Here is a 23,943-nt window from a genome sequence, read left to right on the forward strand (position 1 = left end):
ACAGACAGTCCCTAGGCGCATAAGCGGGGCAATAAACGGCAACTTTTGTGCAAATTAGAAGAAAGGGCCCCTTTCTCTGGCAGGCAGTCCATGCCCTGTACCCGGGTGGGGGCTGAGCACAGGCTACAGTTCAGCCCCACCAGCCCCTTTGCCAGTTCATAGGCAGGGCCCCAGGTGCCCAGCTCTCCCAGTGCGTTAGTTATCTGTCGGAGTGCACAGTTTTGTCCTCTAGACATCAAAGCATTTTCAGTTCCAGGCAACATTAGCCTTGGAAAAGAGGAGGAAGCGTCATGTAGTCTTCCTCCCTCATCCCCTTCTGTTATGTGTTATGTGCAGGTCCACGCATGCGCGCGCACACACATGCACGCACAAAGAGTCAGGGACATGTTGGGTTGATTTTAAGCCACTGAATGTTTCAGTAAGAACTGTGGTGCCTAAAAATGGAACAACTGGTAGATTAAAGGGGGAGATCTTTGTGGGGACAGAGCCAGGAGTGCAGTTTCCAGGCTCTTGGCCTCACGTGGAAAGGTGCTGGCTCAGGTAGTAAATGGCCATCAACTGTGATTGGATGGCCATCAGCTGTGGCTAGTTGGCCATCACCTGTAACCAGTGAGCCATTAGCCACTAATATAACTGCCATGACTACGCTAGCAGAAAATGGGGGCTAGCAAGAAGATGGTGGCTGAGCCAGTAAGCGGAGCAGTGACGGTTGCGAACAGTGTGGCTCCTGCTTCCTGTGTCTCCAAACCCAGTCACCAGCGAGAATATAGTGGTGTGGCTCCCCTACCTATGGTTCCGTGGGTGTTCCTTTTCGGCCTCACCATGTCCTGCGTTCTTATGTGGGGAGTGGGACAGGACACCCCGCAGGCCGCCCCGCGTGACAAATGGCGCAGCGAGCAGGGTCTCCCGCACGACAATCTTATTACTCATAGTTCCTGGAATTATATGCAATTGCATCTTAGAAACCCAACAAATAAACAGCAAGTGTGGAATTAAGGAATCACAGCAAGGTGAAGTTCAAGGAAGCTGATGTTACAAGAGTAAACAAAGTAGAAATCATGGAGCCTAGGGCCCTAATACAGAGTTGGTGTATGACTTCCAGAGCTCCAAGCATTCAAAGGGAGGGCATCAAGCAGCCATCTTGCAGAGACCCAATATCCATTCTCCCACTCCTCCTTCTAACAGAATCCCAATTTTATTTCAGTTAGCAATGTTTCTCTGCTTTAAAAAAAGATTTTTCTCAATCTTCCATCCAAGTAGGAGTGGCAGTGTGACAGAGCTCAGGCCAAAGAGATGTCAGCCTAAGTAACTTACTGGGACTTTCAGGAAAGATCTTTTTTGGAGCTTGGATCCCTTTTTGCCCTTGTGATCCCACTTCTTCCTGCCTGTTGCAGTCACAAGGTTCATGTGTCCAGTGCTTCAAAAAGCCAAAACTCAAAACATAAGAGTTTGGAGTAAGGAAAGGTTTATTAATCAAGAAGGTGCCGACCAAGAAGATGAGAGTTTTCTATATTTTCTCAAATCCATCTTTTTTTTTTTTTAATTAGGGAATATTGGGGAAGAGTGTGATTTTCCAGGACACTTCAGCTCCAAGTCAAGTCATTTTCAATCTAGTTGTGGAGGGTGCAGCTCACTGGCCCATGTGGGAATGGAACGGGTGACTTTGGTGTTATGAGCACTGAGCTCTAACCAACTGAGCCAACCGGCTGCCCCTCAAATCCATCTTAAGGACAACTCGAGTTCCAGAATCTTTTCTGTCAAGGGAAGTGTCGTGCGAGGTGGCCTGCGGGTCTCTGCTCCTGCTTCCCACATAAGAACGCAGGATATGGTGAGGCCAAAAAGGAACACCCACGGAGCCATAGGTAGGGAAGTCATTCCACTATAGTCTCACTAGAGGCTGGAGTCATACAACCTGCGACCAGCTGTCCGCTTCTCTGCCAACCCACCGACTCCCCTCTCCAGTGCAGCCGCGGCAGTTATATCAGTGGCCAATTGGCTAACCGGCTACAGCTGACCATAAACTAGCCACAGAAGAAGGCCATCTGCTACCCGAACCAGCACCTTTCCACATGAGGCCGAGAGCCTGGAAACTGCTCTCTGGGGCTTTGTCCCCACAGAAAGGAAGAGGGGTGCAGAGGAGGTAGGATCCAAGAAAGAGCCTGAAATCTCCAAATCTCTTTGTTCCTAGTGGGTCTGAGTGCGGTCCTGAGGTTTCTGTAAATCTTTGATAAACAGGCATTGTTTTACACACATTTGCCCATCTCTTCAGCAGACTCCTTCTGAGGAGGGGTTGTTTTTACAAAACACAGGTGACCCCCCTGTAACACGGTTGTTAGGTTCCTAAAAATGCCGTGTTATTTATACAAATCCGTGTTATACGAAACAAAGAACTAGTATGAAAAAAGGGGTTAGGTTCCAAAAATTAAAAAAAACATACTATTACATTTTTATAATTAAGAGAAATATCTTTATTAAAGCAATTTTCATGAAAAGTATAACGTATTAATATGTATTAAATAATGTTTTCTTCATCATCACTACTAAGCTTTTATTACATTTCGTGATGTTCGGGGATTTTCCTAATTTCGAATGAGATATTTTTTGCTCTTAAAAGCTCTTTATTATGCTTCATGTTGTTCGGGGATTTCTCTAATTCTCAAACCATGTTAGAGTGGAACTGTGTTCTAGGATGCCGTGTTGTACGAGGGTTTCCCCCAATTCTCGCACCGTGTTAGAGCGAGCCCATGTTATAGACGTGCTGTGTTCTGGGGGTGGGGCTTACCTGTACGCAAGCCTCAAGTAGAAGTCCGTAACAATAGCATATCTGTAACAGGAGCCGTCAGCCTGAGTCAGAGAGTGAAGCCCTTCCTCCTGGCACGGGAAGCACAAACCTGATGGTCTGAGTTCCAGCGACATCCTAAGAGCATTTACTCATTTATTCAACACATGCTAGTTTCCGTGCTGAGGATTCAGCATGACAAATACAGACAAAAATCCCTGCCCTTTATGAGCTTACAGTCTAGTGGGAGGAGACAGATCATAAACAAATATAGAGAGTATGTCAGAATGTGGTAAGTGGTAAGGAGGAAAATAAATGAAGAAATGAGGTTCTGGACACAAGGCAGAGTCAGCTCTATGGCTCAGGAGGCTCCTGTGCTATTAGGAGGTCTGTTTTCTGCTTGAGATTGATTTTAAACGCAGCAAAATGAAACCCCTAATTGTTTAAGTCACTGTTATTTAGGTTTCTCTTACCACCAGCTGAATGCCATCCCCCTACTGATAATGGCCCCGAGAGAAGACTGTCTTCAGCATGGCTCAGCAAGCTTCTCAGCTCTCATCCCTATGGAAAAGGTTGTTGGCCCGATGACACAAATAGCAAGACAAGTGATAAATTCTTGATAAAGTAACTATAGTTGACCCTTGAACAACAGGGGTTAGGGCACTGACCACCCACCCACACACACACGCACGCACGCAGTTGAAAATCCGCGTATAATTCTTGACTCCTCAAAAACTTAAGTCTTCCCTTGTGATACACAGGGGATTGATTCTAGGACCCTCACAAATTCCCAAATCTGCCAATGTTCAAATCCCTTACATAAAATGGCATAGAACAGTGCATACAGTCAGCCCTCTGCATCCGCGGGTTCCCAAAAGCAGATCGAAAATACTGTTTTCAATCTCCCGTTGGTTGAATCTGCCGGTGAGAAATCAGGGGATACAGAAGGCCGACCGTGTGTTATAGGGAAAGACTCTGTAAGTGGACCGGTGCAGTTCAAACGGTTTGTTCAAGTGTGACCCGAGAGCAGGCCCTTCTCGGCGGGTGTCCAGGTTCTTGGCATCTCCAGCAAAGAACTGAATGAGACACAGAAATACAGTCATGTAAGAGCAGTTTATTAGAAGTGAAAGTACACTCTAAAGAGATAGGAATGAGGTTAAGCAGCAGCGGGGCTCAAAAGGCGCTGACTGGCAAGGACTTGGGGTTTTTCTTTTCTTTCTTTCTTTCTGGAATGGGCTACTCCTCCCTAGGTGTGGGGCCACTTGATTGGCACCTGTGATTGACAAGGGACTATTACCTCGTCTTTTTAGACTGCGCATGTCCCTTCCCAGAATTCAGTCTGTTATAATGATATTAATGAACTTCTGGGCATATGTATATTATAATGATAATATAATGAGGCTAGGGTGAGATGGAGGTCGTAATAGACTTTACTGCGCAGGTTTGAGTGACCAGTCTAATCTAGTTAGGTGTTTTGTATCCTTTAGCTGCCTCACAGTGGTTGATGGTTGTAGTGGATAAGGGAAAAGTTTGGGTGTGGAGGGGAGGTCTTCTGGTGGTTGCTCTTCGTAGGCCATGTTGAATGTGCAGGAATGTTACCTGATATGTTCGGGTATATTGGAGACACAATTCCTGTCTCTAACTACATGCCTTATGTTCCCCCTGAGAGACATGATCCCCATAAGTCTCTATGGGAAGTTGAGGGACAGGGGATCTCCTCTTCTGTATCTGCTTCCTGCTGAGTGTGCCCGTTGTCCCTGATTATCGGGGATTCACGGGACTCTCGCCCTATCTGATCTTAGACGAGGGGAAGGGGTCTTGGGATCTGCCCAGAAAGCCATGTTGACCTCTTTGGGTGGGATGTACTGGAAGTCTTGTTGGGGCATCATTTGTATATCCCATCAGCCCCTAAATGAGGAGAGATAAATTTTGTTAAACAGAGTTAAAAGTGTTGGTCCAAGAAGTAGGACCCAAAGCCATTGATACAAGGTGGCTGTGTGATAGAAATTCCATTTAGCGTCGTGGAGCCTGTGGTCTTTTCCTCTGGTTAATCCGGTCATTCGGGTGGCGGTGTTCACCCAGGAGCTGGGCCTGGGATGGCCTGGAGCAGGGGGCAGGGGACTTCCTGTGATTCAGGCTAGGAATAGTCTTCTGTTTAAGAAAGGTGGATCAGGAACTAGGGAGCTAAGAAACTAGGGAAAAGAAGACTTAAAATCCCTGTAGTGGGGGGCTCTCCGTATCACAAGGGTCAACAGTACTCTTTTTGTGTGCACACACACAAAACACTGTTGGAAAAACATGATGATTTTTCACAGACCTTTTCTGAAGATTGGAAATTACAGTAGTACTGAAGTTATTTAACCATCCAACAATGTATTAAAAATGAATCTTCATATTAACAAAAGGTGGGAAAAGAAAATATTTTGGAAAAAGAAGAGATGAGAGGGAGAGAAATGCAGGAGACGTGAGTCTTTGTAGTAAAGGTTGCAAACAGCCTACTGCTAGAGCGAAGCAAGAAATGCAGATGACTAGCACCCTGGGGGTGAGAAAAAGCACAGGCTCTTGCTATTTCTTCCTTTTCTCACTTTTGAATAAACATGTGGATAGAGACAAAAATTTCCCAGCTAGAGGAAAAAGAGCTGCTCTAGCTAAATGATTAATGCCAATTGACATTTTCTCTCAGTGTTAGGGATGCCACAGGACACCGAATGGATTCTGGTACTAGAGAGGGGCAACTACCACCCAGCTTCGTCGACTCTTACCAGCTATGAATGTAGGCTCCAGGATGCCAGATAGTCTGAATTTTTAAAAACTGGAAATCTGGATTTTTGTATGCAATCTCCCTTTTTCCCCCCTTCTTTCGTCTACCCTCTCCCTGCCCCCAACTCTGATTCAAGCCATTGTTTCTCAGTCTAGTTGTGTAGGACACAGCTCCCTGGCCCATGCTGGTATTATGAACCTTGTGCTTCCCCCGGCTGAGGCATTCGGTCACCGGTTGGCCACCAGCAGCTCACGGCAGCCCAGCTCCAGGGAGAGCTGTTGTTCACAATTTTAGCTGTAAAGGGCGCAGCTCACTGGCCCACCTGGGAATAGAATCAGCAACCTCAGCATTAGGAGCACAGTGCTCTAATCACCTGAGCCACCTGGCTGGCCCCAGTCTTCCATTTTTTAATGTTAGGAATGAATCCAATACTTTTGGTAAATATTCTGTTAGTAAATTGTATTTTTCTACAGATATTCAGGCAGCAAGTTGTCTGCGATATGGGAGAGCCCCCCCACTACAGAAATTTTAAGTCTCTGTCACGCAGGGGACCCTGCTCGCTGCGCCATTTGTCGTGCAAGGTCTCTGGTCCCGCTCCCCGCCCAAGAACGCAGGACACGGTAAGGCCAAAAAGGAACACCCATGGAGCCATAGATAGGGGAATCAAACCAATATATTCTCGCTGGCGGCTGGGCTGGAGACACAGGAAGCAGGATCTACATAATCTGCCTAACAGCAGTCCGCGCTTGCCAGCCACCATCTTCTTGCTAGCCCCCATTCCTTTCCTGCTAGCGTAGCCACAGCCGTTATATTAGTGGCCAATGGCCTACGGGTTACAGCTGACGGCCAACTAGCCACAGCTGCTGGCATCTGATCACAGTTGATGGCCATTTACTACCCGAGCCAGCACCTTTCTATGTGAGGCCGAGAGCCTGGAAACTGCTTTTTGGGGTTTTGTCCCCACACTCCACCCCTACAGGGTCTCGCCTCACAATCTACGCGACAAGCGTCTTCTGCGAGGGGCCTTGTGCAAGGAGCCTGGAGGTGAATGCACTATCCTGAACACAGCCAGGCTCTCTGGGCACAGCCAGGGTTTCTCAGGGCACCACCACAGTACTTCTGGGCACAGCCAGACTTCCTGGGCTTCTTAGGGTACCACCCTTTTCCCCGGGCACAGCCAGCTTTTCTCAGGGCACCACCACAGTACTTCTGGTCACAGCCAGACTTCCTGGGCTTCTTAGGGTACCACCTGTCTCCCCGGGCACAGCCAGAGTTTCTCAGGGCACTGCCACTCTCTCTGGACACAGCCAGACTTCCTGGACTCAGCCAGGGCCTCTCAGGGCATTGCCACTCTCTCTGGACACAGCCAGACTTCCTGGACACAGCCAGGGCCTCAGGGCACTGCCACTCTCTCTGGACACAGCCAGACTTCCTGGACACAGCCAGGGCCTCAGGGCACTGCCACTCTCTCTGGGCACAGCCAGACTTCCTGGACACAGCCAGGGACTCTCAGGGCACTGCCACTCTCTCTCTGGGCCTCTCGGGGTACTGTGCTGGAACAACAGCGGCTCACATCAAGGTGCTTACATATTATCAATGGCGGCCAGTCAAGACACAAAAGCAAACATCCGCCAGTCCCACTACATGGTGGTATGTTCCCAAACAGTCAAGCGTCCATTAAATTAGGGATAGAAGGCAATTCCTCATAGTCCATAGTCATTCGCCAGGGCTGTCCTGGGGGTGAGGGATGACCTTGACCTCACCCTCATCTCCCACGGAGGACTCAGCAAGCGTTTCCTCCTGGGACTAAAAGTCCTGCATCCGGGCTGCCTCAGCAAGCACTTCCCAGCCCACAGGGCGGCAACAACCTTCGCTTTCTCCGCTTTCTCCGCTTTCTCCGGCCTCTGCTGGTTGGGGAACCATCCACGTCTTTCCACCCCTCCACGGGAATCGAGCTCTCCGGCAGCTGCTCCTCCTGGTCTTCCTCAGACTGAGCTTTCATACGCACAAACTGCTCCACTGCCCTTCGGAAAGCTTTGGCCAGCACCGTATCCTGCCGACTACGCCATGTGTCACGCAGGGGACCCTGCTCGCTGCGCCATTTGTCGTGCAAGGTCTCAGCTCCCACTCCCCGCCCAAGAACGCAGGACACGGTAAGGCCAAAAAGGAACACCCATGGAGCCATAGATAGGGGAATCAAACCAATATATTCTCGCTGGCGGCTGGGCTGGAGACACAGGAAGCAGGATCTACATAATCTGCCTAACAGCAGTCCGCGCTTGCCAGCCACCATCTTCTTGCTAGCCCCCATTCCTTTCCTGCTAGCGTAGCCACAGCCGTTATATTAGTGGCCAATGGCCTACGGGTTACAGCTGACGGCCAACTAGCCACAGCTGCTGGCATCTGATCACAGTTGATGGCCATTTACTACCCGAGCCAGCACCTTTCTATGTGAGGCCGAGAGCCTGGAAACTGCTTTTTGGGGTTTTGTCCCCACAGTCTCCTTTTCCCTAGTTTCTTAGCTCATTAGCCCTGGGTTTTAATCACTCTTCTAATCAGTTTCAAAATCCTGTAGCAAAGGTTACTCCTAGTCTGAATCACAGAATTGTCTCTCACCCCTGCTTCAGACAACTACTTAAATGTCTGTGACTTAAGCTTCTTAATTGTAATCATTGTAACCCAGCATTGCCCAAGCCATTTCAGACCTAACTGTTGGCTAAATAAATGCCATTCCAGAGACCAAATAGGTTTTAACATTCCTCCAGGCCAGTTCATACCTAACCCCTGGGTAAAATCAAGATAATTGGACTTCAAGTCCTACTCCTGAAGCCAGCTTACTAACCAACATGTCTCTCCTCATGAAGGGGCCATCAGGATACAAGTTATATCCCAGAGAGGCTTCCAGTGCACTTTGACCAAGGAAGAAGAGGCCCCTTTTTTTGTTTAAAAACAGATAGGGTGAGAGTTTCGTGAATCCCCATTAGGCAGGGATGGCTCTACCCACTTCTCAGCTTGAGGCAGATACAGAAGAAGAGACCTCCTGTCCCTCAACTCCCTACAGAAATTTAGGGGGATTACATCTCTCAGAAAGAAAATAAGGCCGGCAGTTAGAGACAGGTAATTGGGTCTCTGCATTCCTGCACATCCAGCACAATCTATGGCCTGCAGACCTCCCAAATGTTTCCTTATCTGCCCTAGCCATTAACCGCTGAGAGGATCTCACTAGATTAAACCAGTCACTCACACCTGCACAGTAAAGGCCACAAAAACCTTCATTTCACCTGGGCCTCATTATATCATACATATGCCCGGAAGTCATTAATATCATTATAACAGACTGAATTCTGGAAAGGAACATGCACAGTCTAAAAAGATGGGTAATGGTACCGGAGGGTGTGCTCTTCTCAGCTGCGTGTCCAGGTTCTTGGCGTCAAGCAGAGCTGAACAAGATACCGAGATAAAATGGTGAAAAAGTAGTTTGTTAAAAGAAAAGGTGCACTTCAAAGAAACAGAAGCGGCTCTGAGCAGAAAGCAGTGGCTCAAGGGCCAATATTACAGGGGATAGTACACTCCAAAGGCTGTGGAGCAGGCTGAGCAAAACAGGCTCAAAAGGGCTAAAAGGCCGAAAGGGCGAAGGGCCCGGGCTCAAAAAAGGGTCTGACTGGCGAAAACTGGGAGTTTTTATCTTTTTTTCTCTAGAATGGGCTGTTCCTCTCCAGTGTGGGACCACTTGATTGACATCTGTGATTGACAAGAGGCAATTACCTCATCTTTTTAGACTGCGCATGTTCTTTCCCAGAATTCAGTCGTTATAATGAACTTCCAGGCATATGTATGATGTTATAATGAGGGTATAATGAGGCCCAGGTGAAATGAAGGTCGGTGTGGCCTTTACTGCCCAGGTGTGCGTGACCGGTTTAATTCAGTTGGGTATTTTGCACCCCTTTGTTTCCTCAAGGGGGTAGATAATTACAAGGAAAAGGTGAAGTTTGGGGCAGAGAGGGGAGGTCTTTTGGGCAGTAATGCAGAGAGACCCAATGGCTATCTCTAACTGCCTGCCTTGTTTTCCCCTTGAGAGACATGATCTTCATAAAATCTCTATGGGAAGTTGAGGGACAGGGGGTCTTTTCTTCTGAATCTGCTTCCAGCTGGGCAGGGGCATAGAGCTGTCCCTATCTATTGGGGGATTCATGGAACTCGCGCCCTATCTGATCTTAGATGAGAGGAAGGGGTCTCGAGAGCTGCCTGGAAGACTGTTTTGGCTTTTTTGGTTGAGACTGGCAATCTTGCTGGGGTATCCTCTGTATTCTCAAGGCCCCTGAATGAGAAAAAATAGATTTTAATTAATAAATCCATTAGCTCTATAGAGCCTGTGGCCATTCAACCAGTCACTTAGGAGTCAATTGTCCAGGAGCTGGGCCCAGAATGGGTTGGAAAGAACATTAGGCTTCAGTGATTACAATCAACAAGTACACTGGCCTGGGGGAATGTTAAAACCTATTTGGTCTCTGGGATGGAGTTATACAAGTTAGGTCCGTGGTCCAGAATAGCTTGGGGAATGTTGGGAAGTCACAGACTTTTAAGTAGTTACCTGAAACAGGGGTGAAAGACATTCTGTGATTCAGGCTAGGAACAATCTCTAGTCTAGAATTCAGAAACTGATTAGAAGAGTAATCAAAGCCAGGGGCTAAGGAGCTAAGAAACTAGGGAAATTTTCTACAGTGAGGGGCTCTCCCATATCAGTAATGCCTCTTGTCAATCACAGGTGTCAATCAAGTGGTCCCATGGCCGGAAAGGAACAGCCCACTCTAGAAAAAAGGGATAAAAACTCCAAGTCCTCACCAGTAACGCCTCTTGAGCCTTGCCTTTGCTCGGGGCCTCTCCAAACCTTTTGGAGTATACTTTTTCTCCTAATAATACCACTTTGGGGCCTTTGGGCCCTTGAGCCACTCTCTACTGTATGGCCAGCTTCTACTTCTTTGAAGTGTACTTTCACTTGTAACAAGCTGCTCCTTCACTACTTTATTTCCGTGTCTCTTTCAATTCTTTGCCGGAGACGCCAAGAACCTGGACACGGCGCCGAGGAGGGCCCGCTCTCCGGTAACATCTGCACCCTCCAGTTTGCTGAATGGGTGGGATAGGAGCTGTTGCAAAGACAAGTAGGGGGAAAGCAAGGAGCTGCCTGAAAGTGGGCAAGGAAGAGGGAGAGATGGAAAAGAAAAGACCAACATGGTGGATGGAAAGAAGAAAAAAATGGTTGAAGAATGTGAAAGAGAAGAGATTGAGAGGGAGTGAAAAAGAGGAAGAAGGCAAAGAAGATGGAGAAGTGTGAAGGGGGGAGATTTGAAGAGGTAGGGGGTAGTGGGGCTGCCCTAGGTAGAGGGTGAGGGTTTAGTCACTTAACAGAGACAGGAATACACAGGCACTGTGGAGAGAAGAACAGCAGCTTTACATGGTGAATGGGAAGCCCTCAGGTTTCTCAACCTTTGACCATCACCTTTTCTTTTGATAGTCCAGTCACTCAGGTTCCCACTTTTCTAAGACTTCCTGCAGGTAGGTCAGGGCCCTAACCCCCAGGAAATGAGGCCATTTTTCCTGTCAATATCACCTTTTGTTTCTCCTTATCACCACCGCCCTGTGGGGATCCAGCCTCTTCAGCCCCTCCCTTGCAAAGGAATGCTAGCTGACTCTTGGCTAGAGGTGGAAGCTTGAACCAGCGATAGGCCAGGAAAGTAGGGGGATTATAGTGCAGAACATGGGACAAGGTAGAAGTTTATGTCAGAGATGACTGTGCCTAAAATAGTCTCTGTCCCATGGTGCCCCACTCTGGACATTTCTCATCTCTCTGCTCAAGGAAGACACCCATTCTCTTCATTGTGCTCAGAAATGGAATACCTCTTAGATCAGCCTCTCATTTAAGTCTCTGCCTTAATTTCATGTAATCAAAGAACACATTAAAGAGTTTTCTCCCATAAAAGAGTAAAATTATCCCAAATTAATGATTCATACAAGGAAGAAAGAAAGAAAGGAAGGAAGGAAGGAAGGAAGGAAGGAAGGAAGGAAGGAAGGAAGGAAGGAAGGAAGGAGAGGGAGGGAAGGAGGAAGGAAGGAAGAGAAGAAAGAAAAGAACTGCCAGCTTGTGCTAGAAGCCTTAGTGGTGGAGCAGAGCGAGATGGGAGCGAGCAGCAGAGAAGGAGGAGCAAAGCTTGAAGCTGGTGTGGAGACAGGGCTGACGTCCCAGCCTCAGCAGTGTTGTAGAATCAGAGCTGAGGAACCCTCCGTGACAGGGAGCAGTTTCCTCCTGTCTGCCAGACCACGCTGTCCCATGGCTGTTGTGGGGACAGAGCCCCAGAGAGCAGTTTCCAGGCTCTCGGCCTCACATGGAGGGGTGCTGGCTCAGGTAGTAGATGGCCATCAGCTGTGACTAGTTGGCCGTCAGCTGTTACTGGTTAGCCATTAGCCACTGATATAACTGCCGTGGCTGAGCTAGCAGGCAGCAGAGTGTGGGTTGTGGATTGCTGAGAAGTGGATGGCGGGCTGCGGATGTGTGGCTCCTGCTTCCTGTGTCTCCGGCCCAGCCACCAGGGAGACTATAGAGGTATGACTCCCCTACCTATGGCTCCGTGGGTGTTCCTTTTTGGCTTCACCATATCCTGCATTCTTATGTGGGGAGCGGGAGCTGACACCCTGCATCACAGTTGTTTTATCCTGAATGGCATTCCAGTTCTCCTCCAGGCCTACAGAGACTATTTCCTTTGTTCTTATTCACCTGTACAGCCTTACAAAAGACCCATCTCCTGAGGAACTTGGGTGTTTCTTGGTTCTCGGCAACCTGAGAGTGAATACCTCCATCACCTCAGCTTGTTTGTGGAAGGCAGTCAGAGTTTTATCGTTTTTGTTATCCAGTTGAAAGGAGGGTTGAGGATGCTTGAATATGGAATGGGAATGTTCCAAATCTGAAGGATGAAGTGATGTGGGCCAAGCAAGGAGCCGCCCACTGAAAAACTTTAAGTTTTCTTTCCTATTGAGATTTTACGTTTCCTTTTCCTTAAATTTCCTTTCCCAGAATTTCTTACCTATCCCCTTGCTTCTTAATTATTTTATAAATCAGTTTCTTAATCATAAACAATAGATTGTTTGTAACCTGAATCATAGAAATCTCCTACCCTATGCTTTAGGTAATTACCTTAAAACTTGTGATTTATACTTGTTGATTGTAATCATTGAAGCCTAATGTTCTTTCCAACCTTTTCTGGGCCTGGCTCTTGGACAGTAAATGCCACCTGAAGACGGATTTTCCATCACGTTAGCCATACCCCACATCAATAGCTTTCAGCTCTGCTCGTTAAGCCAACACTTTTAAATTTGTTAATTAAAATCTATTTTTCCTCATTCAGGGGCCTTGGGGATACAGGTGATACCCCAGTAAGATTACCACTCCCAACCAAAGAAGCCAGCATGGTCTTCCAGGTGGATCTCGAGACCCCTTCCTCTCATCTAAGATTCAGATAGGGCGAGAGTACCATGAATCCCCAATAGTAGGGACAGCTCTACACCCCTGCCCAGCAGGAAGCAGATACAGAAGAAAAGATCTTCTGTCCCTCAACTTCCAAAAGAGATTTTATGGGGATCATATCTCTTAAGGGGGAAAAAAAGGCACGCAGTCAGAGATAGCCATCAGGTCTCTGCATTGCTGCACAACCCACGGAACGCAACTGCCCAAAACAACCTCTCCTCTCTACCCAAAACTTCCCATTTTCACTATAATTATCCCTATGAGGAACAAATGGGTACAAAATACACAACTAGATTAAACAGGCCACTGACACCTGTGCAGTAAAGACCACAACAACCTTCATTTCACCTGGGCTTCATTATACCATCATTATAATATCATACATCATTACAATATCATTCATTATAACAGACTAAATTCTGAGAAGGAACATGTGCAGTCTAAAAAGGTGAGGCAGGGGCAGCCTGATGGCTCAGTTGGTTAGAGTGTGAGCTCTGAACAACAGGGTTGTCAGATTTCCACATGGGCCAGTGAGCTGCATTCTCCACTAGACTGAAGACAACACGCTGCAGCTGAGCTTCTGGAGGGGCAGCTGGATGGCTCAGTTGGTTAGAGCATGAGCTCTCAACAACAAGGTTGCTGGTTCAATTCCTGCATGAAATGGTGGGCTGCACACACCCCCGCCCCCTCCCCCACAACTAAGATTGAAAACAGCTATTGGACTTGGAGCTGAGCTGCGCCCTCCACAACTAGATTGAAGGACAACTACTTGGAGCTGATGGGCCCTGGAGAAGCACACTGTTCTCCAACATTCCCCAATAAAATTTAAATAATTAATTAAATAAAATAAAAAGATGAGGTAATAATAGCCTCTTGTCAATCACAGGTATCAATCAAGTGGTCCCACACCTGGAAAGGAACAGCAGTCCATTCTCGAGAAAAAAAGGGATAAAAACTCCAACTCCTCACCAGTCAGTGCCTTTTGAGCCCGTGAACCACAGCCTCTTGAGCCGCATCTTTGTGCTTGGCCTGCTCCTAACTCTAATTTAGAGTGTGCTATCTCTTCTAATAAACTTCCGTTTCACCATTTTTTTTTAATTGGGGAATATTGGGTGACAATGTGTTTTTCCAGAACCCATCAGCTCCACGTCAAGTCGTTGTTTTCAATCTAGTTGTGGAGAACGCAGCTCACTGGCCCATGTGGGAATCAAATCGATGACGTTGGTGTTATGAGCACTGCGCTCTTACCACTGGGCTACCCAGCCGCCCCCTCTTTCACCACTTTACCTCTGTGTGTCATTCAATTCTTTGCTTCAAGAACACCAAGGATCTGGACACTGTACTGAAGAGGGTGCACGCCGGCAACATAGTGGTTAGGATTTCCAGTTTTCCTCCAGGAGGCCTGGGTTCAACCCCCGGTGTGGGAACTAAGCCCAGGCACCACACCGAGAAGGGCGCCCCCACTTCAGTAACAGAAGGAAGAAATGCACATTCAGTGCAGAGGGAACTCTGTTTAGGTCCTGGACACATTACATCATATGTTCAAAAAACTTATCTGATGTTACAGAAAATGACCACAGTCGTTTTCTCACTGATCAAATTGCTAAAAAATTGAAACCACTCTTGACTTGCAAGTAACCTCTTTTCTGTGCTTCTGAACAAACAGCAGCATGGGCCACCTTCTCAGCACACTCAGGCCCCACTGTTCACCCCCAAATCCGCCTCTTGTCCCCTGTGCCTCCTCTACTCCTTTCGTCTTCCTCTCCAACATACATTCCTCTCCCCTTTTTCCATCTATTCGATTATCCAGCAGATGAGTGTACACTATGTGCCAAGCATTGTGCTGGCAACAGACTAAAACATGGGGGAGATGGGCCCTCCGTGGCTGCAGAGCCTTACCACCTAGCATGAGGGCTGCAGAGTCTAGAGCCAACCACCAACCACGCTGCCCACGCCTGAGCTCAGGGAATGTGGGCAGGGAAAAGGGGTGAGCTTAGTCCTCAGACGAAAAGTATGCAGAACTGCAGGTGCAGTGAGCCTTTCCTTATGGGGCCACAGGCTTAGGTGTGCTGAACCTGGGACTTGATGTCATATGAGTACAGACCCTAATCGTACCACTTATGTAACAGGGTGGAATGCTTTTGTTTCTCCCATCTGACTGTTGCCATAAATCCTGGCTTGCATTTTTCCCAGGGCCTCCAGGTTAATAGTTCCTATTGTAGATATGCAAAAACAGCTTCCTGAATAGGTGGGAAAGCTCTGCAAAGCCATGATTGTTTATCAAAGATTTACAGGAATCTCAGGACTGGACTCAGATCAGCAGGGGTCAAGAACATCAAGAACACACTGGGAACAAAGAGGCTTGGAGATTTCCCTGCTCTTCTTTGGATCCCACCTCTTGCCCCACACATTCTCCCTTCTGGTGACATTAGAACCCTGAATTCTGGGCTCTCTGAAGATAGATCTGAGGCACCATTAGGTCTCCCATCTTCTCGGTTGGTGCTTTCTCGACCAATAAACATTTTCTTACTCCAAACTCTGACATTTTGAGTTTGACTTTTCGAAGCATTGGGCACATAAGGCTTGAATTGGTGACATTTACCAATTCAACCTTATATCTGAGCCTCTTTTCCTTCTGGGACTAACAACCTTAGCCAACTAACAGGGCAAAATTAAATGATTTACTCCTTATAAAGCATTTAGCATCTAGCACCTGGTTGTAGAAATAGCTAGTAAGTGGGGGCTGGTATTAATGATAGGACCTGCCCTGGGTATTATGTGAGCACAGAGGAAGAGGGGTTCCAATCTCCATATTCCACTCTTCCCTTCTGCCCATTTCTCCTCCCTCTGCCATCAGTGTCCTCCAGTTAGAAAGTTAGCACTTCCTAACATGAAAAACAAGAGCCGGAGGTGGGTGCAAATGGAAAACATGGATCAGCAACAAAAACTAAGCCCCTGATGGCTCCACACCTGGGAGCAGCCCCCCTCCGGGAAGCCATTCTCCACCCGACCCTGACCCTCATGCAGAGCCAGCCCTCAGGGGCACCTACAGGACCTGTTCCAGATTCAATCACTCTTTGGACAAGTCTTTAGTACACTCTTCCTGAAGCCCAAAAGGTCATGGCTCCCTTGAGCTGCTGAGGAAAACTGTGCCGAAATCAGAAATAATCCAGGAAAGAAAAACAGGAAGCAAAATGGAACCAAATGCCAGGAGCTGAACAGATGTTTATTTTGATCCATGTCCAGTTTTAGCAAACCTGAAAAAGAATAAAATGTCTAGGAAAAGGCAAGCTAAAGTGGTGGGGCGAAGGGTGAAGTAATATCAAATTGAGACTCTATATGAAAAAACACAAAATTTGATCAATTTATCATAGCACTAAAAAGAATAAATTCCATACAGAATGTAAAAGAAAAAAGAAAAAAGAAAAGAAAAACCATATAAGTACCAGGCGGGAAAAAATGGTTGAATTCCTCTGTAACTTAGGTGTGGAGGACTTTGATAATTTTGGCTAAAAATCTAGCTGCAGTTGAGGGGAAAGATTAATAAGTTTGACTGAGACCCAGTGGACTCAGGAAAAGCTATTCCCACTTCTCCCTTAACTGCCTAAAAGAATTTATTAGGGGCCTGTACCAGGAAGAAAGCTATTACCAGAGAACTTTTTTATCTGAAAGATTCTGGGGCTGGGCAGGCCAAACATCTGCCCACCAAACATCTGCTCTTCTTGTCTTCCTGTGATCTGTCCTCCTCCCGGTGAACCCCAGACCCCTATCCCATTCCTTAGCCCCCATTCCTTAGGATGGCACAGGAGCCTCAACTGCCTATCATTGACTCTCAGGTTTTCATGGACTCCTGTAAGTACATAATGAAGTTTGTTTTCCTTATGTTAATGTCTTTTTTTTTTTTTTAAGATTTTATTGAGGAAGGGAAACAGTGTGTTTTTCCAGGACTCAGTAGCTCCAAGTCAAGTTGTCCTTCAATCTTAGTTGCAGGGGGTGCAGTCCACTATCCCATTCGGTAGTTGAACCGGCAACCTTGTTGTTAACAGCACGTACTCTAACTAACTGAGCCATCCAGCTGCCCCTTTGTTAATGTCTTTTATGGCTTTTAAAAAAACTCACAAGTAGGGCCGGCCCTGTGGCTCAGGCGGTGAGAGCTCCATGCTCCTAACTCCAAAGGCTGCCGGTTCGATTCCCACATGGGCCAGTGGGCTCTCAACCACAAGGTTGCCAGTTCAATTCCTTGAGTCCCCCAAGGGATGGTGGACTCCGACCCCTGCAACTAAGATTGAACGTGGCACCTTGAGCTGAGCTGCCACTGAGCTCCCGGATGGCTCAGTTGGTTGGAGCACGGGCTCTCAAGCACAAGGTTGCTGGTTCAACTCCCGCAAGGGATGGTGGGCTGTGCCCCCTGCAACTAGCAACGGCAACTGGACCTGGAGCTGAGCTGCGCCCTCCACAACTAAGACTGAAAGGACAACAACTTGAAGCTCAACAGCACCCTCCACAACTAAGATCGAACAACTTGACTTGGAAAAAAGGCTTGGAAGTACACACTGTCCCCCAATAAAGTCCTGTTCCCCTTCCCCAATAAAATCTTTTTTAAAAGAAACTCACAAGTAGTTTTTAGTTGTTACCATGAGAAGTCTGAATATTAAACAGATTCTTTGATATGATGGATTCTTTGATATGACAGACTCATATCCATCAGCTTGTTCAACTTTAGCATCTGTCTCATCCCCAGTAGCTCTTCCAGAACTGCTACCTTCACCATGAAACTCCATGAGTTTTCCCAGTTCAAACTTGGGCTTCTTCAGCATTTTGACTTTTCTAACAAAGACATCATGGAGCAGAGAGATAGATTGGCAGGCCTTTCTATGTTTTTTCCTGTGCCATCGGGAATCAATTTATTGACTACTTTTCAAGTTATTTGTCTGCACCTCTCAGGTCATGATTTCCATCATGTTCTTCCAGATTTGGCGGACCTGTTGATTCTGAGCATAAGAGTTTGTCCAAATCTGATTGTTGCATTTCTTGTTTGTTTGTTTGTTTGTTTGTTTGTTTAGTAAAACCAACACAGAATAGACAAAGCAAATAAACATCAGTAGTCTTAACATCAGCATGAGCTTCAATCATGGTCTGCCATTCTTTTACCATGGACCACATTTTGTCACAGGTACAATCCAGGCCGTAGAAATTAGGCAGTTTTTGCCCTGAACATCCTGTTAACTTGAATTTTCTAAATGCAACTTCATTGTTCTGCAGATCAGCTGGGCTCACTTCAAAATTGCAACCTTGAGACCATCAGATGTGATTTTGGTTCCTTGAATTCTCATGACGAGTGTTTTCCTAATATTTCTTAGATTGAACAAAGCTGGTGCCTTCACAGCATACCAATCTTTCTTGGAAAATGGCTCAGCCACTTTCTTCTTGGCACCTTTCTTGCCTCGTTTCCTAAGGCATTTGTTCTTGTCGACCACCATGGTGCTGCTCAGAGAGCCAAAAGGATTCCTGTTAATGTCTCACATCAGTTTAATTATTAAACCGGCCGAAGAACCTAGAAGAGAAGGAAAATTTTTCCACCCCTACAAACTCAATTTAAAAAGGGCAAGAAACATGAGCAATTCACAGAAAGAAATGTAAATGGCTCCATAACATATAAAAGATGTTCAACCTTCTAAGAAAATGCAAATCAAAACTGTAACTAAGTTAATAGTCTTTTAACTATCAGATTGGCAAAACTCCAAAAGTTTGTCAACACACTTTGTTGCCAAAGCCGCGGGCAAACAGCTATTCTAGTACACTGCTGGTGGAAAGGCAAATGGGGGCAACCTTCTAGAGGGGAATTTGGTCGGCAATATCCGGCAAAGTTTTATGTGCATCTTCTCTCTGATCCAGCAATACCGCTTCTCATAATATGCCCCAAAAGAATCACTGGCAAAAATATGGAAAAAGTAATCGCTCCCGTCGCGAGTCCCGGCAGCTGGGGCGGTGGGAACAGCGGCAGCTGCCAGGCGGTCCAGCTTGGCCAAGGCTCTGGGCGCTCGGCCCGCAGGCGCCCGGCCCGCGCCCGCCCCGCCGCCACGCTGCCCAAGGGGAAGTTCAGCTCCGCCGTGGGGGCAGCGGAGGAGGAGCCCAAGAGATGGGCGAGGTTGTCGAAACCTGCAACTGCAAAAGTGGAAACGAAGCCCCAAAAAGGCGGCAGGAAAGGATAAATCTGCAGACAAAAAAGTGCAAACAAAAGGGAGAAGGGGAGCGAAGGAAAAACAGGCCGAAGTGGCTCACCCAGAAACTGAAGAAGATTTACCTGCAGAAAACGGAGAAACTAAAAATGAGGAGAGTCCGCCTCCGAGGAAGCAGGAGAGAAAGAAGCCAAGTCTGATGAGTATCACACCATGTCTTATCAGTGGTCCCCGTCTCCCTGCTTGTACAATCCTGAGGAAGATTTCTATCAACTAGTTTGTAAATGCAAGTTTTTTAGTAGCTCTAGAAACGTTTTTTAAGAAGGAGGAAATTCCACCTCATCCCATTTTTTAAGTGTCAATGCTTTTTTAAAAGAGGTGAAAGCATATGCTGGTTGTTTATTTTTTGGTACAACCAGAAAACAGTGGGATATTGAATATGGGAGGCTTTGATTGTCTTGGGTGTCAGCTGAACATTCCATAGATGGGGTAGTTTTTATGTCCTATAATACAGAGCATATTAAATGGCCATTTGGAGTCAGTCGTGCATTTAATAGGTCTTGAACATTTTGAATTATTTCTATTTCCCTGTTTTTGGTAGAATTATTTCCTAAACAAAACCACTCCTTGCTCTTGGCTCTCTCTGTCAGGATTTTGTGCACTCTGTACCATCTTTGGTCATGGTAGTCCAGTTTTCCTAGTCATTTTGTTAATGTGCTGTAAAAGATTGAGTATATAGTATAGATGATATTAAATTGTGAATTAGTGAGACTTTGATGTAACAGTGTATCAACATTTGAAGATATTGGTACTTGATATTCTATTAAGGAAAATTAGCCTCCAAATTGTAAGCTAGAAAGTCACTGGAGTAACTTGAGAAAAGAATCACAACTGCATGACTTTTTAGGTTTTTGTACATACATTAAGAATTGGGTACAAATTAGGCCGGCCCTGTGGCTCAGGCAGTTGGAGCTCCATGCTCCTAACTCCAAAGGCTGCCGGTTGGATTCCCACATGGGCCAGTGGGCTCTCAACCACAAGGTTACAGGTTCAACTCCTTGAGTCCTGCAAGGAATGGTGGGCAGCGCCCCCTGAAACTAAAGATCGAACATGGCACCTTGAGCTGAGCTGCCACTGAGCGTCCATATGGCTCAGTTGGTTGGAGCATGTCCGCTCAACCACAGGTTGCCAGTTCGATTCCTCAAGTCCCGCAAGGGATGGTGTGCTGCGCCCCCTGCAACTAGCAACGGTAACTGGACCTGGAGCTGAGCTGTGCCCTCCACAACTAAGATTGAAAGGACAATTTGACTTGGAAAAAAAAAAGGCCTGGAAGTACACACTGTTCCCCAATAAAGTCCTGTTCCCCTTCCCCATTAAAATCTTTTAAAAAAAAAAGCTAATGAAGAGAAATCAACATTCATCCTTCTTTTCCTATAGGAACCATACCTGACCACGTGGTTAATGAGAGAATTTCTCTTACAGAAGCAGTCCTGCTAGTAAATAAAGACCAGAGAGATAGAATTCCAATATCACTATTTTGCAACCCCTAATGAAATCATGGATTAGTCAATGATGACTAATAACATCACCGAAAGAGAGACAAGGAGACATTATACATATTCTGTTGGAAGTTCACAGCATTCTCTGAGAAGCAGTTGTGCAAAAACATCACTGAATCGGGGCTCTATATGGAGTCACCAATTTACAGGGGGTTCACTGGACAGAGCAATGTGTTACATGGTATATCACAGATATAATCAGCCAATCCCAGACTTTGGGGAAAAAGTACAGGACAAAAACAACAACAACAACAATTTAAAAAACTACTTTCTTCAACCAATACGTTTCAAGGAGAAAACCAGAATGGGAAAAAGAACCTATACACTAAAAGAAACATAAGAAAAATGTCAACCAACATAATATATGGACTTTATTTCAATCCTGATTCAAAAAAGTAAGCTCACAAAAAAGATACGAGACATTTTGGGGAATCTAAAAAGATATGGAGGCTCCTAGATTCCAGGCTGTTTTCCCACAGGCCTGAACCTGGGCATTGCTGCTGTTTAAGTAAAGACCATGTTAGAGCCAAAAACCACAGCACTGGAATTGCTCCCTCCAATTGGTTCTTTTCATGTCAGAGGAGGGGTCTAAGTAACAAGGCCACCTCTCTCATTCCCTCCTCGCCCCCAGCCTCTCCTCCTACCAGGTCAACCCACCACAGTGGAGAGAACCAGAAAGGTATAACATTCAGCTCCTCAGAATGAGGTTCTCCTGAGGTGGTTCTCATCCAGACTGTCACCCATCTGGAGCTCAAGCTTGGACATCATTCGGATTTCCCAAATGAACAAGTTCTGCTTGTGTAAAGTAAGTTGATGTCCCTGATCCTGACTGTGCCTGTGATTTGGAAGTGGAGGTGGTTGAGACACACCAAATATCACCACCAGCACCACCTTGGATTACAGTAACTGTAAACTATGCAATACAGGACTCCATTTTGAAAAAGATTAACCCTGTCCTCAGGGCCTGAAGACACTTAAGTCTGAAGACCTGGAAATTAGCCATTATAGGGCAGCCGGTTGGCTCAGTGGTTGGAGCGCAGTGTTCATAACACCGGGGTTGCTGATTCGATTCCCACATGGACCCGTGAGAGGCAATGGCTTGAGCTTGGAGCTGAGCCTCCAGTGAGCAGTCAGTTGGCTCGTGGTTGGAGCACAGTGCTCATAGCACCAGGGTCACCAGTTCGAGTCCCACATGGGCCGGTGAGCTGCACCCTCCACGACTAGACTGAAAGCAACGACTTGACATGGAGCTAATGGGTCCTGGAAAAACATGCTGTTCCCAATATTCCTCAATAAAAATTAAAAAAGAAAGAAAAGGAAGGAAATTAGCCATTATCCTTGTCTATTACTACACCTATACCTGAGGTCTGCTCTGAACTCTTTCACTACAAATATGATATGATGAGGGCACTCATTACATCAGGAGACAGAAGAAGAACTTAAGATAAACCAAAGAACTCAAGGAAAGGCAACAAAGAAATAAGCAAATCAGGAAGTCAAGAAGGCTAAAACTTCTGGTACATGAAGCCAAGAAAGCTAAAGCTGCTAGGCAAATAATATAATAATAATTATAATTATAATTATTATTATATTATTTCATATTTATTAAGTTCTTACTACCTGTCAGATGCTGGGCTAAGTCCTTTTCATGCATTTAATACGTGCAGCAACCTAACAGGTAATGTCCCTCAACCACCTGTCAAAGGCAACTTCACTCATTCTTCTTGGGTATACACCTCTTACCTATTTGCTATTTCAAACACTCGGTGGCTATATGTAATAACTAAAGTTTCATACAACATGTAGTAAAGGTGTTGGAGGGACAATCTCCATCTAATGTGGGAGGTCTGAGGCCACTGGAGGGCCAAAGACCTCCATAACACAATCAGCAAAGGTTTCTCCATCTAATGTTTAAGCAGAGGCCTAGCTAAAGAAATTTGTCATCTTTGCAAAATGTCCCAAAGATGCCAAGTATCTCCAGTCAGGGCTTTGTGATTGATGTGACTCATGACCAGCCATTACTCCCTTTGCAGTGACTCTTCTGACCATCCACTATTTTAGATCCTTTTCCAAGAAATCCAGCAAGTAATGCATGAACCACATCTCTAAACAAAGGCTGTTGGACCTCTTATAATTTTATAATAAACAAGTGAGTCTGGAAGCTGGGTGAATTTATATGCAAGAAGTCACAACATAATTGGTGATGACAGAGCAAATGCATTTTCCCACCATTTCCTAATAAGGGTCATGCCTTGAAGAGTTCAATAATGACATATGATAATGACAGGAAGGGAGAGGAATTTACACAGGAGGAAAGAAACTATGTATGGGTTCTGTCTGTCCCCAGTGAAGGAGCAACATTTGAATTGTGTTCCCATTAATTTGGCCAAAAACCCCCACCCAAACATAATTAACAATGGGACTTAACTCAGTACTACTGCTAATCATATCTCAAATGATTTCAGTGAAACAATGAAGAATAATAGCTTTATTACTTATTTGTGTCTCCTTGATATGGATATTCAATCCAGGTTTCAGTTGTCCCTGAGAATCCCTGACATGTGGGAATGCACCGTTTTGCTGGGGCTCAGGCAAGAATGGTACTGCCCAGCTGATGACAGCAGCCCACCCAGCTTCCTATAGCAGCTTTGTGTTTCTCAGTGGGTGGTCCAGTAGGCAGAAGCCAACCGGAAAAAACTTTTTTAAAAACTTTGTTTCTTGGAGTTATGCTGTGCCTGGCACATGGTGCACTCTCTTGCATTAGGAACCAAATCTTAGAGGGGGACGATATGCCAGCTGCCAAGCAACTAGCTGAGATGGCTACAAGAGCTTCTCCACCCCCATGATGCTCATCACTGTGTATGGGGGCTACCTTTGCAATGTCTAATCCCACTGCTATTTCCAGCAGCACAGCTCCCAATGCCAGGTCTCAGAAGAACAGAAGATCTCAGGAATCCTGTAGAACTGTGTTTTTTTTTCCTTGACCAGAGAGTCCTGAAGATGCTGCGGAAAGACCTCACCTACAATCGTATCTACGTCAAGAGAACTAGGACCTTAATGATTTTCAAACCCTGCTGGAAAAGTGCCCATGTTTTCTCTGGAACTGCCCGTTTGGGGAAGCTATCAAATAATAAAAAGAATGGGAATGA

At 46.2% G+C, this 23,943-nt stretch overlaps 1 pseudogene across 1 annotated transcript; it reads left to right on the forward strand.

Moving 5' to 3' along the window:
- Positions 1-18,998: 18,998 nt before the first annotated feature.
- Positions 18,999-19,556, forward strand: LOC308494819 (non-histone chromosomal protein HMG-14-like; annotated as a pseudogene). The gene has a single exon. The product of its transcript is annotated as a non-histone chromosomal protein HMG-14-like (transcript).
- The last annotated feature ends 4,387 nt before the right edge of the window (positions 19,557-23,943 follow it).

Source organism: Rhinolophus hipposideros (assembly GCF_964194185.1).
Source record: "Rhinolophus hipposideros genome assembly, chromosome: 3".
Classification (NCBI taxonomy): Eukaryota; Metazoa; Chordata; class Mammalia; order Chiroptera; family Rhinolophidae; genus Rhinolophus; species Rhinolophus hipposideros.